The sequence below is a fragment of the Corythoichthys intestinalis genome, chromosome 2 (genome assembly GCF_030265065.1).
Source record: "Corythoichthys intestinalis isolate RoL2023-P3 chromosome 2, ASM3026506v1, whole genome shotgun sequence".
Lineage (NCBI taxonomy): Eukaryota > Metazoa > Chordata > Actinopteri > Syngnathiformes > Syngnathidae > Corythoichthys > Corythoichthys intestinalis.
This window is the reverse complement of record NC_080396.1, coordinates 53,948,498-53,954,512: the sequence shown is the minus strand read 5'-3', so window position 1 is coordinate 53,954,512 and position 6,015 is coordinate 53,948,498.

The following is a 6,015-nucleotide window of genomic DNA, read 5'->3' as shown; positions in this document are numbered from 1 at the left end:
CAGCGCACGCAAGGTCACGCTGGATGATCCAGAGGAGCAATGGGAGAAGGTCATGTGGTTGGATGAGACCAAAATTGAACCTTTTGGTCTAAACTCGGCTCGTCGTGTTTGGAGGAAAAAGAAGGATGAGTACAACCCCAAGAACACCATCCCAACCGTGAAACATGGAGGAGGAAACATCATTTTTTTGGGGCTGCTTCTCTGCCAAGGGTACAGGACAACCGCAACGTATTGAGGGGAGGATGGATGGGGCTATGTATTGCCAGATCTTGGCTGACAACCTCCTTCCTTCAGTGAGAACCCTGAAGATGGGTCGTGGCTGGGTCTTCCACCATGACAACGACCCAAAGCACACAGCCAAGGCAACTGAAGAGTGGCTCCATAAGAAGCATCTTAAGGTCCTGGAGTGGCCTAGCCAGTCACCAGATCTGAACCCGATAGAAAATCTATGGAGGGAGCTGAAAGTCCGTGTTGCCCGGCAGCAGCCCCGAAACCTCAAGGCTCTGGAGAAGATCAGCATGGAGGAGTGGGCCAAAATCCTTGCTGCAGTGTGTGCAAACCTTGTCAAGGACTACAGGAAACGTTTGGTATCTGTAATAGCAAACAAAGGTTTCTGTACCAAATATTAAGTTCGATTTTTGTGATGTATCAAATACTTATTTCATGCAATTAAATGCAAATTTATTATTTAAAAATCATACAACGCGATTTTCTGTTTTTTTGTATTAGATTCCGTCCCTTACAGTTGAAGAGAACTTATGATACAAATTACAGACCTCTTCATGCTTTGTACGTGGGAAAACCAGCAAAATCGGCAGCATATCAAATACTTATTCTCCCCACTGTATATACAGTATATATACACATACAGTACAGGCTAAAAGTTTGTCCTCCCCACCCTGACACTTCCCCAATAGTCAAACTCTGCCTATGGTTACAAACTGAACTATAAAATATACGTAAAGCCTGGTTACAAACTGTAGAAGTGCTCTCGTTACCTGTAGGCTTTGCTTTAAATTTTGATATGTTGTGTTGTAATTCCAAGTGGTTCAAATAATTGGATGTGGAGTTTTTAGTGGTCCACAGTTTTTTTGAGCCAGCGCAAATTTTGCAATGCATGGAGATATTTTTGTCATCTTCACTGGACAGAAATGTGAAGTAATGGCTGTGTTTACAGTGAGAAATGCAGGCGTTTGTGGTCTCTCCTGGCTGTCATTATAATAATGATAATAATAAATTTAATTTGAGGGCGCCTTCCTGGGACACAAGGTCGGCATATAATCATTTAAAAAACAATTAGACAAACTAAGAACTAAAAACAGTAAAAATAATTAAGAATAGAATGTACAAAACAATAAAAAAATCTAATATATGAAAATGATTAGCAGAACAAGACAATAAAAAAATCTAATATATGAAAATGATTAGCAGAACAAAAAAACACAAAGAAATCAGGGATTATTATGTATAAGCGAATCTGAACAGGTGAGTTTTGAGTTTCGATTGCAAAAGGGGGAGTGAGTCTGTGTTATTATTATCCGCATCCTGACGAGGTACCTTGGCTATTGTTTTGGCCGCACTCACTCGGACAGCATGGTAATACACGTGACCTGTTTTTTTTTTTTTTTTTGTTCTCCAATAAGAAAACGTGACGTGTGATGTCACTCCCGAACGCAAGAGCAACAATGCTATTAGAAATGCTCTTCTAACATGACTACCTCATTCTTCATTCTACATCCTGTACATTATGATGCACTAACAAAATAGTAACGCACAGACAATAAGGAAACTAACTTAAATCAGATTACTGGATCGGAAAAATGAACGCCTTACTCGTTATTGAAAGAAAGTAATCAGATTACAACACTGATAATGTCAACTACTCATTGCGTGCATTGAATGACAGCGACTTGAAATTTCGTAAAAGTAGATATCGCTTAAAGACATTAATGACACCTTTATCACGTGCAATTTAGGGGAAATAAACTTAACTAAGTGCGGGGGGAATGAATTTCATTTTTCTGATGTGTAATAGTGGAGGAAAACGTAAATGAAAGCTATTGCAATGGTACCTCGACATACGATCGCTTCGACACATGATTTTTTCGACAGCCGACGTAAAATTTCACTCGCTGTTTGTCTCTACATCCGACGACATGCTCGAAATACGACAATTTATGCCAGCGCCGCAATTTGTTTTCCCGCAAGACGGACGCACGGCAGATTTTCTTGTGAGAGAAATCATCATGGGTTCCAAGGATGTTATTGCAGGTGGTGAAAAAAGGAAAAAGGTGAGGCTTACCATTGCAATGAAGATGGAAATGATAGAAAAATATTAAGTGTGTTTGCGCGCGCCCGTGAACTGACTAGACAATACGGCCGTAGAATGTCTACGAACTCGACGATCCTCCTGCGACGTCCGTTCGGCAGTGTTTATAAGTTAAGGTGACAATTATTATTGTAGTACCATTGCCAAAAAATGCCAGCTTTGTCAGGTTTTTAATCACTTATTTCAAAAGTTGTGCAAGACAACATGCCTACTGTCCGCCGCAGCTAAACATACTGAGAGTAAAAAGTCCCTCTCTCACTCTGTCAAGTTTGCCACACCACGGTACACCACGCAAAACATATCCGCCACATTAGAACCCGATTCGTTACATTATTATTGGTACTATTATTATTATTACTAATAATTATATTATTCCGATTTTTATTAAAAATTTATTTGTTTTGCTCTGCGTAATTGCTATTTGCAAAAGTACTAGCAGCATTTTTTTTAAGGATTTGGTGTAGGTTTTCGGGCTTTTGAACACATTAATGGAATTATAGTGTATTCTTATGGGAAAATCCTGCTCGACATATGACCATTTCTACTTACAAACAACGTCCTGGAACAAATTAATTTTGTATATAGAGGTACCACTGTATTTCCCAATAGTAAAAATAATAGCCATTGTCAGACATTTTATTTTAACATCAGTTTTATTTTAAAGGAGTATTTCTGATTGTAGCGCTTACTTGTCACGTATTGGTTACCCCACTGTGCTATGCACCGCTATGGATGATATATGCATTAATACACCCACGAGGGGAAGCGGGCTTCATCTGTGTCTCAGACAGAGAAAAGAGAAAGACAGCGCTATATTGAAAGGGCACAGTATGTATAAAGTTTGTGTGTTTATTTGTTTTAGCTACTTAAGAGTGTAGAGTATATCAGTGTTTATGTGCTTTTATCTGATACCACATTGATCATACAATGGGCTCTCTCATAAGTGGTATTATTTTTTTTTGTTTAAACAACATTTCTTTATTATCAGAGGTCTAAGAAATGTGGGAATTTTCAATACTTTGAGCAACATTGTTTCACATTATATTCATTTATACTAGGCGTTTTTCCGTTTAAGTGAGTGGAAAAAGTTTTAATTGAATAGGCCTATAGACCCCACTCACATGACGTTACAACCACGCCTCCGCGCCATATTGTCCGTCAGCTCGTCTTGCTTACGTATTACCGCTACGTAAATTCCTCCTATTATGGCGTGTTTTTCTGCTCGTTAACATTAATAATCAAAATGGTGAAGGCGTGTGTGGCGGTTGGTTGCAGTAACAGATAAGATAGACGGAGAGACTTGAAGTTCTACCGTATTCCGGGAGACCCGAAGAAGAGAGCGAGATGGACTGCTGCAATTCGACGAGAAAACTGGGCACCAAACAATCACCACAGATTATGTAGCAGTCATTTTATATCTGGTAAGATGCATTTAATATATATTTTGAGGGTTTTGGGCTGACAATCACAATTAAAATCATTGCGAAGCTAATCGCCGACAACATACAGTTTCAAATTCAAGATGCTTATTTCTTCCACCATCATTATTTTTTGAATAATATTTAGCTGGTACCAAGTGAAAGAAGCTGGCCTCGTCTACGGATCATCAGTTAAACAGGTGTGTCCAAACCTTTTGCAAAGGGGGCCAGATTTGGTGTGGTAAAAATGTGGGGGGCTACCTTGGCTGATTTACATAGAACAATATATTTAAACAAATTTTAGCAAGCCCTTCTGTGTGTCACATTTGCTTTATTATTTTTTTAAAAATCATAATTTCAACAATCTCGTCTTTGTGGCGTTCTCTTTCGACACTCGACCTCTTGCGAAACACTGCTGCTGTGAAATTAAACTAGCTTCAAGTTGCTATAATTTCTCGCTGCGTATCTTCCCTGTAATGTTGTCGTACATCAAACACTTTGAAAACTGGGACTGTCTCTTTGCAAATGAGGCAGACACAGTTGTTGCATGTTTTATTGAAGAAATAGTCCAATATCCACCTATCCTTGAGGCGTCGGCCATCGCAGTCAACTTTTTTTTTATTATTGATTGTCTCCATTTTAGAAAATTGGAAGTAAAGGGTCACACGGGGTAATGTTGCTTAGAGTGCTGCTCTTAAAGTTTTTCAAACTTTCGTGAGAATAGGCTGATTTTGTGTGGACAAGATAGTTGTAGATACCAGGGTAGCAGATTTCAGGCAGAGACGGCGAAGACAGCGGGTCGAAAAATATCGATTTAGGCATCAAATATGGATCTGGCGAATGGATAGACTGAAGCTTTTCCACATAACGCCTTTTATGCAACGCATCCAATGAGTTTACAGCGTCTGAAAGCACCGGGGCTTCCATGAATTGCACTATAAATTGCACGACAAATTGAAACCATTGAGAATACGGATAAACAATGACGGACAATATGGTGGCCGGATACAGCGACACGTTATTGTGTGAAGTTGGTGAGTGGGGTCTATTTCACAACCTCTTGGTTTGACGCTTCCTGCTGGCTAAAGTTACATCAAGTTGAGTATTTTAAAGCCAATTAACAAAGGATGAGTACAAAATGTTAACCAGGGGCGCAGCGTGGGAGAGAGCTGGCAGTGCAGCAGCATCTGACCTGTAGGGGGATTGGTTTGGTGGCCCAAAGGAGACCTGAGTGCTAGTGGCTGAAAGCCGGCTTTACGTTGCGCTGGGTTTTATCAGTGGATCCCATCTGGGGTATATATTATAGCGAGCTTCGAAGTTACCGCAAGTACCGCCTCGTGTGCTGTGATTTGATGATACAGATTGAGTCAGAGTGGGAAATGCACTTGAAATCACAGAACACCAGATTGACTTGTCATTTATTTTGTACATCGCTAATGTCGGGCTGAGTGTAAATATCTCACACTGCTGAATTCACAAGTACATTGAAATTGCTGTTATGGTTATACGGTCATTAGTATGCACTTGACACTGTGGGGAGCGGGGGGGGGGGGGGGGGCATGAATGGTTATGTAAGTTTATCAATATTTATTATTTATTTATGGTGGGATTGTGGGGGTACTGGGGACACTTTACCTTTATCCTACTCTGCACCAAGCACTTTAATGGGTACTAACCCGTAGTATTGTTGGAACTCCAATCTGAATTTCGTTGTTATCTGACAATGACAATGACTCTGAATCTGAAATGATTGTTTGTTTGTACGTGCCTTCAATTAAATCTTTGCAAGCGCCCGATGTCATGGACGCTCGGCAGCATAAATTCATCTAGCCGTAGAAAAAAAATAATCTCTGGCGTAAAATCATTACAAATACCTGGCACAGAAGGGGATCTCTTGTGAAAAATGGCTGGGGAATGAATGAGTTAACTGTCGAGTAGCTACAATTCCTGGATTTACTCAGTCGCTTACCTAAAATCAGCTGACATAAACTCTGGCTCAATGGCCAAAAGCAGTAAACAAAATTAGATGGATCCCATTTTATTGTGCAGGTGTACCTAGGGTAATTAAAGTATTCTCGAATGTACAGTAAATTTAGAGTATATGTTTCGTGACAGGACAGGAAATTTGAAGGGTGTGATGACACACGTTTGAGTATTTGCACATCAGCTGTTGGCAGGCGTGCGTGCCAAGGCACATCCAGCTGGTATTACCAAACATGCTCAGCCAAATTTGTTATGCCGCCCACTCTGCCGTCGTAGTGTCTCAGT